This window comes from Balaenoptera musculus, chromosome 16 (genome assembly GCF_009873245.2).
Source record: "Balaenoptera musculus isolate JJ_BM4_2016_0621 chromosome 16, mBalMus1.pri.v3, whole genome shotgun sequence".
In the NCBI taxonomy this organism is placed as follows: Eukaryota; Metazoa; Chordata; class Mammalia; order Artiodactyla; family Balaenopteridae; genus Balaenoptera; species Balaenoptera musculus.
Window position 1 is genome coordinate 70,181,547 of NC_045800.1, and position 13,806 is coordinate 70,195,352.

General features: G+C 36.3%; 1 protein-coding gene across 8 annotated transcripts in view; it reads left to right on the forward strand.

Annotated features, from left to right (window-relative positions):
* The window catches only part of JMJD1C (jumonji domain containing 1C), a 318,677-nt gene that overhangs the window by 188,307 nt on the left and 116,564 nt on the right, over window positions 1-13,806 (forward strand). The window lies entirely within an intron of this gene.

The window sequence follows — 13,806 nt, forward strand, 5'->3', positions numbered from 1 at the left end:
TGGGTGACTCACAAACTGGACAACACTTATACCACAGAAGTCCACCCACTGGAGTGAAGGTTCTGAGCCCCACATCAGGCTTCCCAACCTGGGGGTCCGGCAACTGGAGGAGGAATACCCAGAGAATCATACTGTGAAGGCTAGAGGGATTTGATTGCAGGACTTTGACAGGACTGGGAGAAGCAGGGACTACACTGTTGGAGGGCACACACAAAGTAGTGTGTGCATTGGGACCCAGGGGAAGGAGCAGTGACCCGATAGGAGACTGAACCAGACCTACCTGCTAGTGTTGGAGGGTCTCCTGCAGAGGCGGGGGCTGGCTGTGGCTCAGCATGAGGACAAGGACACTGGAAGCATAAGTTCTGGGAAGTACTCCTTGGTGTGAGCCCTATCAGAGTCTGCCATTAGCCCCACCAAAGAGCTGGGTAGGCTCCAGTGTTGGGTCGCCTCAGGCCAAACAACCAACAGGGAGGGAACCCAGCCCCACCCATCAGCAGACAAGCGGATTAAAGTTTTACTGAGCTCTGCCCACCAGAGCAACACCCAGCTCTACCCACCACCAGTCCTTCCCATCAGGAAACTTACACAAGCCTCTTAGATAGCCTCACCCACCAGAGGGCAGACAGCAGAAGCAAGAAGAACTACAATCCTGCAGCCTGTGGAACAGAAACCACATTCACAGAAAGATAGACAAGATGAAAAGGCAGAGGGCTATGTACCAGATGAAGGAACAAGATAAAACCCCAGATAAACAACTAAGTGAAGTGGAGATAGGCAACCTTCCAGAAAAAGAATTCAGAATAATGATAGTGAAGATGATGCAGAACCTTGGAAAAAGAATGGAGGGAAAGATCGAGAAGATGTACGAAATGTTTAACACAGACTTAGAAGAATTAAAGAACAAACCAACAGAGATGAACAATACAATAACTGAAATGAAAACTATACTAAAAGGAATCAATAGCAGAATAAGTGAGGCAGAAGAATGGATAAGTGACCTGCAAGACAGAATGATGGAACTCACTGCTGCAGAACAGAATAAAGAAAAAAGAATGAAAAGAAATGAAGACAGCCTAAGAGACCTCTGGGACCACATTAAATGCAACAACATTCGCATTATAGGGGTCCCAGAAGAAGAAGAGATAGAGAAAGGACCCAAGAAAATATTTGAAGACATTATAGTCGAAAACTTCCCTAACATGGGAAAGGAAATAGCCACCCAAGTCCAGGAAGCACAGCGAGTCCCAGGCAGGAGAAACCCAAGGGGAAACACGCCGAGACACATAGTAATCAAATTGACAAAAATTAAAGGCAAAGAAAAATTTTTGAAAGCAACAAGGGAAAAAAGACAAATAACATACAAGGGAACTCCCATACGGTCAGCAGCTGATTTCTCAGCAGAAACTCTATAAGCCAGAAGGGAGTGGCATGATATACTTAAAGTGATGAAAGGGAAGAACCTACAACCAGGATTACTCTACCTGGCAAGGATCTCATTCATATTCGACAGAGAAATCAAAAGCTTTACAGACAAGCAAAAGCTAAGAGAATTCAGCACCACCAAACCAGGTCTACAACAAATGCTAAGGGAACTTCTCTAAGTGGGAAACACATGAGAAGAAAAGGACCTATAAAAACAAACCCAAAACAATTAAGAAAATGGTCATAGGAACATACAGATCGATAATTACCTTAACGTGAATGGATTAAATGCTGCAACCAAAAGACACAGGCTCCCGGAATGGATACAAAATCAAGACCCATATATATGCTGTCTACAAGATACCCACTTCAGACCTAGGGACACATACAGACTGAAAGTGAAGGGATGGAAAAAGATAGTCCATGCAAATGGAAATCAAAAGAAAGCTGGAGTAGCAATACTCACATCAGATAAAATAGACTTCAAAATAAAGAATGTTGCAAGAGACAAGGAAGGACATTACATAATGATCAAGGGATCAATCCAAGAAGAAGTTATAACAATTGTAAATATATATGCACCCAACATAGGAGCGCCTCAATACATAAGGCAACTGCTAACAGCTATAAAAGAGGAAACCGACAGTAACACAGTAATACTGGGGGACTTTAACACCTCACTTACACCAATGGACAGATGATCCAGACAGAAAATTAATAAGGAAACGCAAGCTTTAAATGACACAATAGAGCAGATAGATTTAATTGATATTTATAGGACATTCCATCCAAAAACAGTACATTACACTTTCTTCTCAAGGGCACATGGAACATTCTCCAGGATAGATCACATCTTGAGTCACAAATCAAGCCTTGGTAAATTTAAGAAAATTGAAATCATATCAAGCATCTTTTCTGACCACAATGCTATGAGATTAGAAATAAATTACAGGGGATAAAATGTAAAAATCAGAAACACATGGAGGCTAAACAGTGCGTTACTAAATAACCAAGAAATTGCTGAAGAAATCAAAGAGGAAATCAAAAAATACCTAGAAACAAATGACCACAAAAATACAACGATCCAAAACCTAAGGGATACAGCAATGGCAGTTCTAAGAGGGAAGTTTATAGCAATACAAGCCTACCTGAAGAAACAGGAAAAATCTCAAACAATCTAACCTTACACCTAAAGGAACTAGAGAAAGAAGAAGAAACAAAACCCAAAGTTAGCAGAAGGAAAGAAATCATAAAGATCACAGCAGAAATAAATGAAATAGAAAGAAAGAAAACAATAGCTAAGATCCATAAAACTAAAAGCTGGCTCATTGAGAAGATAAACAAAATTGATGAACAATTAGCCAGACACATCAAGAAAAAGAAGGAGAGGACTCAAATCACTAAAATTAGAAATGAAAAAGGAGAAGTTACAACAGATACTGCAGAAATACAAAGCATCCTAAGAGACTACTACAGGCAACTCTATGCCAATAAAATGGACAAGCTGCAAGAAATGGACAAATTCTTAGAAAGATATAACCTTCCAAGACTCAACCAGGAAGAAATAGAAAATATGAACAGACCAATCACAAGGAATGAAATTGAAACTGTGATTAAAAATCTTCCAACAAACAAAAGTCCAGTACCAGCTGGCTTCACAGGTGAATTCTATCAAACATTTAGAGAAGAGCTAACACCCATCCTTCTCAAACTCTTCCAAAAAATTGCAGAGGAAGGAACACTCCCAAACTCATTCTATGAGGCCACCCTCACCCTGATACCAAAACCAGACAAAGTACTACAAAAAAGAAAATTACAGACCAGTATCACTGATGAATATAGAATGAAGCATCCTCAACAAAATACTAGCAAACAGAATCCAACAACACATTAAAAGGATCATACACCATGATCAAGTGAGATTTATCCCAGGGATGCAAGGATTCTTCAGTATACACAAATCAATCAATGTGATACACCATATTAACAAATTGAAGGATAAAACCCAAATGATCATCTCAATAGATGCAGAAAAAGCTTTTGACAATATTCAACACCCATTTATGATAAAAATTCTCCAGAAAGTGGGCATAGAGGGAAGCTACCTCAACATAATAAAGGCCATATATGACAAACCCACAGCAAACATCATTGTCAATGGAAAAACTGAAAGCATTTCTTCTAAGATCAGGCACAAGACAAAGATGTCCACTCTCACCACTATTATTCAACATAGTTTTGGAAGTCCTAGCCACAGCAATCAGAGAAGAAAAAGAAGTAAAAGGAATACAAATTGGAAAAGAAGTAAAACTGTCACTGTTTGCAGATGACATGATTCTATACATAGAGAATGCTAAAGATGCCACCAGAAAACTACTAGAGCTAATCCATGAATGTGGTAAAGTTGCAGGATACAAAATTAATGCACAGAAATGTCTTGCATTCCTATACACTAATGATGAAAATCTGAAAGAGAAAATAAGGAAACACTCCCACTTACCATTGCAACAAAAAGAATAATATACCTAGGAATGAAACTGCCTAAGGAGACAAAAGACCTGTATGCAGAAAACTGTAAGACACTGATGAAAGAAATTAAAGATGATAGCAACAGATGGAGAGATATACCATGTTCTTGGATTGGAAGAATCAATATTGTGAAAATGACTGTATTACCCAAAGCAGTCTACAGATTCAATGCAATCCCTGTCAAATTACCAATGGCATTTTTTACAGAACTAGAACAAAAAACCTTAAAATTTGTATGGAGACACGAAAGACCCTGAATAGCCAAAGCAGTCTTAAGGGAAAAAAACGGAGATGGAGGAATCACACTCCCTGATTTCAGACTATACTACAAAGCTGCAGTAATCAAGAGAGTATGGTACTGGCACAGAAACAGAAATATAGATCAATGGAACAGGATAGAAAGCCCAGAGATAAACCCACACACGTATGGTCACCTTATCTTTGATAAAGGATGCAAGAATGTACAATGGAGAAAAGACAGCCTCTTCAGTAAGTGATGCTGGGAACACTGGACAGCTGCACGCAAGAGAATGAAATTAGAACACTCGCTAACACCATACACAAAAATAAACTCAAAATGGATTAAAGACCTATACGTAAGGCCAGACACTATAAAACTCTTAGAGGAAAACATAGGAAGAACACTCTTTCACATAAATGACAGCAAGATCCTTTTTGACCCACCTCCTAGAGAAATGGAAATAAAAACAAAAATAAACCAATGGGACCTAATGAAACTTAAAAGCTTTTGCACAGCAAAGGCAACGATAAGCAAGATGAAAGGACAACCCTCAGAATGGGAGAAAATATTTACAAATGAAACAGCTGACAAAGGAGTTATCTGCAAAATTTACAAGCAGCTCATGCAGCTCAGTATCAAAGAATAGACATTTCTCCAAAGACTACATACAGATTGCCAAGAAGCACATGAAAAGCTGCTCAACATCACTAGTTATTAGAGAAATGCAAATCAAAACTACAATGTGGTATAACCTCACACCAGTTAGAATGGGCATCATCAGAAAATCTACAAACAAGAAATGCTGGAGAGGGTGTGGAGAAAAGGGTACCCTCTTGCACTTTGGTGGGAATGTAAATTGATGCAGCCACTATGGAGAACAGTATGGAGGTTCCTTAAAAAACTGAAAGTAGAATTACCATATGACCCAGGAATCCCACTACTGGGCATATACCCAAAGAAAACCATAATTCAAAAAAACACATGCACCCCAATGTTCATTGCAGCACTATTTACAATAGCCAGGTCATGGAAGAAACCTAAATGCCCCTCGACAGATGAATGGATAAAGATGTGGCACATATATACAATGGAATATTACTCAGCTATGAAAAGGAACGAAAATGGGTCATTTGTAGAGATGTGGGTGTATCTGCAGAGTGTTATACAGAGTGAAGTAAGTCAGAGAGAAACAAATATCGTATATTAACATATATGTGGAACCTAGAAAAGCGGTACAGATGAACCAGTTAGCATGGCAGAAATAGAGACACAGATGTAGAGAACAAACGTATGGACACCAAGGGGGGAAAGTGGTGTGGGCATGTAGTGGTGGGATGAATTAGGAGATTCGGATTCATATATATATACACTAATATGTATAAAATGAATAACTAATAAGACTCTGCTGTATAAAAAAATAAAATTCAAACATTCAAAAAAATGGTAGATATATATATTATGCATAAGGAATGAAAAAAGAATATCAGTAGAGATCTACATCATTAGAAGGATTAAGAGAATATAGTAAATAACTTTATCCTAAAAAATTTGATTACTCTCTTGAAATGGGCAAATTTCTTGAAGACAAAAACTGAAAAGCTCACTCAAGAAGAAGGAGATTAGTTGAATTAGCTCTATGTGTATTAAATTTAATTAGTGAATTAATTTTTTATTTATTTCTTTTTGGCTGCGTTGGGTCTTCATTGCTGTGTGCGGGCTTTCTCTAGTTGTGGCGAGCGAGGGCTACTCTTTGTGGCAGTGCACGGGCCTCTCGTTGTGGTGGCTTTTCTTGTTGCGGAGCTTGGGCTCTAGTCGTGCAGTCTTCAGTAATTGTGGCACACGGGCTTAGTTTCTCTTGGGCATGTGAGATCTTCCCGGACCAGGGATCTAACCATTGTCCACTGCATTGGCAGGCGGATTCTTTACCGCTGCGCCACCAGCGAAGTCCCAAAGTGTAATTTATAATGAAAGACTTTTGCACAAAGTAAACTATTTTCAATAGGTGGTCTCACTGGTGAATTATATCAAACGTATTTAAGAAAAAAATAATACCAGGCCTACACATACTCTTTCAGAAAATAGATAATTTTATGAGTCCAGCATTACCCAGATATAAAAACCAAAGACATTGTAAGAAAACAAAAACACACACCCATGTAATATCCAAATTCACTCCCATTTTTATATATCAGGACTAATCGACTAGAAAATGTAATTAAATAGGAGATACCATTTATAATAATGCAGATGATCAGAGACAATTAAGTTCTTTAGAATACATTTAACCAAAAATGTGCAAGACCTCTATAAAAGAAATCATAAAGCTTTCAAAATTTTTATACAATGTTTCCAGGAACATTTAGTATAATAATGTCAATTCTGCACCAAATTCATTTATAGATATAATTTAAACTACTACAAAAAAGTAGTGGGTTTTTTTTTTCTGACAGTTGATAAAGTAACTGTAAATTTTATTTCTAACAATGAACACTAAAAATGAGATACTTTTTGCAAGAAGATCCAGGTGTAGATGGTCATTGTTTTCTATCAAATAAGAGGACATCTGTGAAGCTTGAGTAATTAAAACAGTGTGACATTTGACATAGGAATAGACAAATTGATTGGTACAGTAAAATATCTTATCTCCCCCCAAAACAGAACTGAGCATGCTGTGGAATTTTGGTTTATCACAGAGGTAAAACGTTAGATCAGTTGGAAAAGGAGGGGAAAAGGAGGGAACTTTTCTATATTCAGCTGGGGAAAAAATGATATCCTATGGAAAAAGCTGAAATTGAATCTTTCCCAAATAGGTACAGTCGTTGGATGGGTTCACAAGGACCTGATGAGTACACATTTCAGTTTTATAAACAGAAATTTAAAACTCTGCAAATATAGTGGTGAATATGTAGGCTATGAAGTAGGGAACATTTTTTAAAACAAGACTTAGAATTCCTTGTTTAATAAAGATGGATAAACCTGTCTTTTATGGTTAATTATTTTAATCTAAAAATATCTTTAAGTAATTGAGTATATCACGTAATTTCTATAAATTAATAAGTAATGCACAAGAAGGCTAATGGGGGATGGGGAAGGAGGGGAGATAAATAAATGAGCAGACATTGCATAAAAATGTAAATACTGAATAATAATCATATTAAGAGGTATTCATCATCTTCAGTGATTAGGAAGATGCACATTAAGAGATAAAACTATTTCACAAAACATTTTTAGCAGAAATAGTTAAATGTGACAATAATAGGTGTTTGAAAGAATGCACATCCTTGGGGTCTCTTTAACTTTCCTGGTGGGCGTGTAAAATGATGGAACAATTTTATAAAATAGTTTGGTATTCTAAAATTTACTATTCATACAGCTTTTGTGAATGAGTCCTTGTGTTTGTTACATTAAAAATGACATAACATTTAATAAATGTTTATAGTTAACTTTATGAACCAAAGATAAGGCACACTACCAGAATCTGATTTTTGTTTTAATATTGTCAAAAGAGCTCATTTCCAGAAACAAACCCAGCCCCACACACACTCCCCAACCCTATGGTCCTAAAGAATTTTATATTCATTTTTTTCTTTAGTCTCTATTTAATCTGTTATATTTCTTTTTTAAATGAATTGTGCTCAGAGGCCTTAAATAACTTTTTTCTTTGTTATATACTCAACAAGTGATAAAATGAGTATTCAAACACTGTGTCAGTTTTAGCGCCAGAAGTTTCTTTGTACTCATTGCGGGTTCCAAACTACTGTAACAGTATACTTATGCTGATAGGAAGAGAGAGGGAGATGGATTTAAAAGCACTTAGAAAACATTCATCATTTTTATCATACTCATTTTAGGAGAAAGTATTCTTGGCTTTCCTTTCTACAGTCTTGAGTTTCTAGGTTTTCGATTTTGTAAGTCATTCTGAAATGTTATGAGGCAGAAAAGTTGGTGTGAGAAAAGTATTACAATTTTTTTTTTTTTTAAATTTATTTATTTATTTATTTTTGGCTGTGTTGGGTCTTCGTTTCTGTGCGAGGGCTTTCTCCAGTTGTGGCAAGTGGGGGCCACTCTTCATCACGGTGCGCAGGCCTCTCACTATCGCGGCCTCTCCTGTTGCAGAGCACAAGCTCCAGACGCGCAGGCTCAGCTACCGTGGCTCACGGGCCTAGTTGCTCCGCGGCATGTGGGATCTTCCCAGACCAGGGCTCGAACCCGTGTCCCCTGCATTGGCAGGCAGACTCTCAACCACTGCGCCACCAGGGAAGCCCTACAATTGTTTTAAAAACATTTTTTTTTTTAATTAATTAATTTATTTATTTATTTATTTATGGCTGTGTGGGGTCTTCGTTTCTGTGCGAGGGCTTTCTCTAGTTGCGGCAAGTGGGGGCCACTCTTCATCACGGTGCGCGGGCCTCTCACTATCGCGGCCTCTCTAGTTGCGGAGCACAGGCTCCAGACGCGCAGGCTCAGCAATTGTGGCTCACGGGCCTAGTTGCTCCGCGGCATGTGGGATCTTCCCAGACCAGGGCTCGAACCCGTGTCCCCCGCATTGGCAGGCAGACTCTCAACCACTGCGCCACCAGGGAAGCCCTAAAAACATTTTTGACATGACAAAATATACATGGGGCAAAATCCATGTAGAGCCTAGTTGCCTTAGTAACTATAGCTAAGGAATGACTAGTGCCTAGAGAGAATATAAAGATCAGTTGTCATTTCCAATTGAGTCAAGAAATTTTTTTGGCTATCAACATTCCAGAGACAATGCAGGGGAGACTGCAATTCATGTGAGATTAATAATAAAGATGATGATGATGGTAAAAATGTCGAAGTCGATGACAGGTAACATCAGGTATGCCAGGTACAATTCTAAGTGCATTCGTTCATTCATTCATTCAACAGATGCTCATTCATTACTACTTCCTATGTTTAAGGCATCTATGTTCTAGATGTTGGGGATTCAGTGTTGAAAGAATAATAAAAGCTTTCAACCCTCATGAAGCTTGCATTCTAGTAGGGAGGCAGATAACAAGTGTACAAGTAGATGCATAACATGTCAGATGGTCTAAAGTGCTATGGAGAAAGGAAAAGAAAGGAAACATGTGTTATCAAGTGGAGTTTTTGTTGTTTGTTTTTAATTAATTTGCTTATTAGATAGCTATGGGAGAGGAACTAACAATTGGGAAATAGCTTACAAATCCTAAATTTGGTTAGGTGCTATATTTATTTTTATTTCTGTGTTTTTTTTTAAAGAAATTACTCAATTTATTTAAACTAAAACAAAAATAAAAACACAAAAAATGTCATTCACCTGTCTGTTCTCTGACCTATGAACTTGTTTTTGTTTTTAGATTCCACATGTAAGAGAGATCACATGATATTTATCTTTCTTTGTCTGACTTACTTTACTTAGCTTAATTCCCTTGAGGTTTATCCATGTTGCAAATGGCAAGAATTTATTCTTTTTTTTTATAGTGGAATAATATTTCTTTATCCATCAGTAGACACTTAGGTTGTTTCCATATCTTGGCTATTGTAAATAATGCTGCAGTGAACATAGGGGAGCACATATCTTTTCAAATTAGTGTTTTCATTTTCTTCAGTTAAATACCCAGAAGTGGAATTGCTGGATCATATGGTAGTTCTGTTTTTAATATTTTGAGGACCCTCCGTACTGTTTTCCATAGTGACTGCACTAATTTACATTCCCACCAGCAGTGCAGAAGGGTTCCCTTTCTCCACATTCTCACCAACACTTGTTATTTCTTGTCTTTCTGATACTAGCCGTTCTAACAGGTATGGGGTGATACCTCATTGTGGTTTTGATTTATTTGCATTTCCCTGATTAGTGATGTTGAGCATCTTTTCATGTGCCTGTTGGCCATCTGCATGTCTTCTTTGGAAAAATGTCTATTCAGATCCTCTGCTCATTTTTTTTTATCGATATTTTTTTTTTTGCTACTGAGTTGTATGAGTTTTTTATATAGTTTGGGTACCAGCCCCTTATCACATATATGATTTGCAGTTATTTTCTTCCATTCAGTAGGTTGTCTTTTTCATTTTATTGATGATTTCCTTTGCTCTGGAGAAGCTGTTTACTTTGATGTAGTCCCACTTGTATCATTTTTGCTTTTGTTACTTTTGCTTTTTGTGTCAGATTTTGAAAATCATCACCAAGACCTACATTAAGGAGCTTACTGCCTATGTTTTTTCCTAGGAGTTTTATGGTTTCAGGTCTTACATTCAGGTCTTTTTAATCCATTTTGAGTTAATTTTTTTGTATGGTGTAAGATAGCTTTCCAGTTTCATTCTTTACCATGTGCCTGTCCACTTTTCCCAGCACCATTTATTGAAGAGACTTCCCTTTCCTCATTGTAAATTCTTGACCACCTTGTTATGAACTAATTGACCATATATGCATGAGTTTGTTTCTGGGCTTTGTATTATGTTTATTATGTTCCATTGATCTATTTGTTTTTTTATGCCAATACCATGCTGTTTTAATTGCTGTAGCTTTGTTCTTTTTTCTCCAGATTGCTTTGGATATTCAGGGTCTTTTGTGATTCCATACAAATTTTAGGATTGTTTGTTCTATTTCTGTGAAAAATACCATTGGAATTCTGATAGAAATTGCACTGAATCTGGATATTGCTTTGGGTAATGTGTACATTTTTAACAATATTAATTCTTACAACCCAAGAGCATAGAACATCTTTCCTTTTATGTTTGTGTGTTTTTCAGTTTCTTTCATTAATGTTTTGTAGTTTTCAATATACAGATCTTATACTTCCTTAGTTAAGTTTATTCTTTTTGATTCAGTTGTAAATAGGATTGTTTAATTTCTTTTTCTGACAGTTCATTATTAGTGTAAAGGAACGCAAACAGGTTTTTTGTGTCTTGATTTTGTATCTTGCAATTTTACTGAATTCATTTATTAGTTCTAACAGTTTTTTCATGGAGGCCTTAGGGTATAAGGACTATATATAATATAATGTCGTCTGCAAATAGTAACAGTTTTACTTCTTCTTTTCCAGTTTGGATGTCTTTTATTTCTTTTCCTTGCCTAATTGCTCTTGCCTAAAAGCTAGTCCTTGCCTAAAAGCTAGGACTTCCAATACTATGTTGAATAAAAGTGGCATGTGTGGGCATCTTCGTCTTGTTCCTAATCTTTGAAGAACAGCTTTCAGGTTTTCACCCTTGAATATTATGTTAGCTATTGACTTGTCACATATGGCCTTTATTATGTTGAGATATATTCCCTTTATACCTGCTTAGTTGAGAGTTTTCATCGTAAATGGATGTTGAATTTTGTCAAATGCTTTTACTGCATCTCTTGAGATAATCATATGATTTTTATCCTTCATTTTTAACATGGTGTGTTACATAGGCTGATTTGTGGATGTTTAAACATCCTTGCATCCCTTGAATAAATCCCACTTGATCATGGAGTATGATCCTTTTAATGTATTGTTGGATTTAGTTTGCTAGTATTTTATTGATGATTTTTGCACCTATGTTCATCAGGGATAGTGGTGTGTAATTGTGTGTGTGTGTGTGTGTGTGTGAGAGAGAGAGAGAGAGAGAGTGTGTGATCCTTGTCTGGTTTCGGTATCAGGGTAATGCTAGCCCACTAAAATGGGTTTGGAAGAATTCCCCTCTCTTCTGTGTTTTGGAAAAGTTTGAGAGGGATTGGTACTAATTTTCTTTAAATGTTTGGTAAAATTCACCAGTGCAGCCCTCTGGTCCTGGACTTTAGTATTGGGGGAGAATTTTTTTAAAGGAAGTGACTATTTATAGCAGAAGAATTAAGTATAAGGAGAATGAGAGAAGAGAGAAAATCCGGGAATTGAGAGTAGTATTACACATCATACAAGGCATTTATAAGACTCTTAATGGTAAATTTTCTACTTTATGTTTCCACTTCTTACAACTTTTAAAATATATGTCTTATGAACTTTGTCTTTTTCTTTTTAAAATCTTGTACTTTTAATGTATCTATTTCAATTCTTGTTAGAAGATATTTTTATTTAGAATTTTCATAGTTTTTTTTTTTTTAAGAATCTTTTGGCTCAGATTAGAATAACTCTATTCACATTTCTTACAATTTTGATATTACCAGGTACAGAAATAGTTTAATATTTAGATTACCTGGAGTAAATCAGTGAGAGATTGGGAGTATTCATCTTTCTGAGCAATTTTGCTTGCTTTTTATTTTGTTAAAGAATTAAACTTAACATGGCTTTTAGTAGATGTATGGCTTAATAGTTCAGATTTATTCTGAAAATGGAAAGAAAAATGATGTACTAAAAGCATAGTAAGGGACTTCCCTGGCGGTCCAATGGTTAATACTCCGAGCTTCCAATGCTGGGGGCGCAGGTTCTATCCCTGGTCAGCAAACTAAGATCCCACATACTGTGCAGCGCGGCCAAAAAAATAAAATAAATAAAAGCATAGTAAATAAGGAGAATAACCTAACGTTCCCCTACATTCGTGCTGTGCAGCTTTATCTTAACACTTTGCATATCTTCTGTGTTTGAAAGAAAAGTGCTCCTCATGTACGTCTCCCTGTCTAGCTGTTCTCCTTCTCAGTAGGCAATCACTGTCTAAATTTGTTGTTTCTTATTCTCATATGTGCTTCTATACTATTATATATATAGGCATTCATAAACAATATGTGGTATTGTTCTGCGTGTTTTAAACTTGACATGATGTATATATAATATGCTTTTTATTTCATTTAACTTTGTTAAATGAGTGCAGATTAATTTTTGTTAATGAGTGCAATATGCTCTTTTCATTTAACTTTGTTTTTGTAGTTTAGTAGTTTTAGTTCATTTACTTTAACTGATGTATGGTATTCAATTATATGATTCTGTCAAATATATTTATCTCTACTCCTATGAATAACTTTTAGGTTGTTTCTTATTTTTTTCTATTAAAAGCAATGTTGTAGTGAATGTTTTTGTACATATCTCCATGGGGTACAGTGACACCTTTTTGAGGGTGTATTTTTAGAACTAGAAATACTGCATTTATGGGACACTTAACTCACTTTATTAGATATTGCCTAATTGCTCTCCAGGGCCATTGTCTCCATATATTTACCCATCAGCTTTTTGAGAGTTCCTGTTTTTTCATGTCTTCATCAACATTTAGTATGTCAGTCTGTGTAATTGCAGCTAATCTCATAAAATAGTATCTCAATGTTGTTTTCATTTGTTCTTCTTTGATAACCAGGAAAATTGAGCATCTTTTCATATATTTCTTGACCCTTTTGGCTTCTTTTTTCAGTCCCTTGTTCAGTATTTGTAGTCCATTTTTCAATAGAAGCTTGTCTCTTTTAAAAGATTGTTTTGTAGGATTTCTTTATATATTCTAGATACTAATCCTTTACTGGTTATATATTACATACATCGTCTCCCAATAGCTCACTTTTTCACATGTGTTAGTAAGTTTTAATGAGTAAAAATTTTATATTTTAGAGAAGTCAAGCATTTTGAAGTTAAATAAGACAACTTCTATTTTGGGTTCCCATTGCCTTAGGCCTTGCTTACCTGTCTCAAAGGCCAAATAGATCAAAATCGGGGACACTACCCTATTACCTATTGGAGGCATTGTAA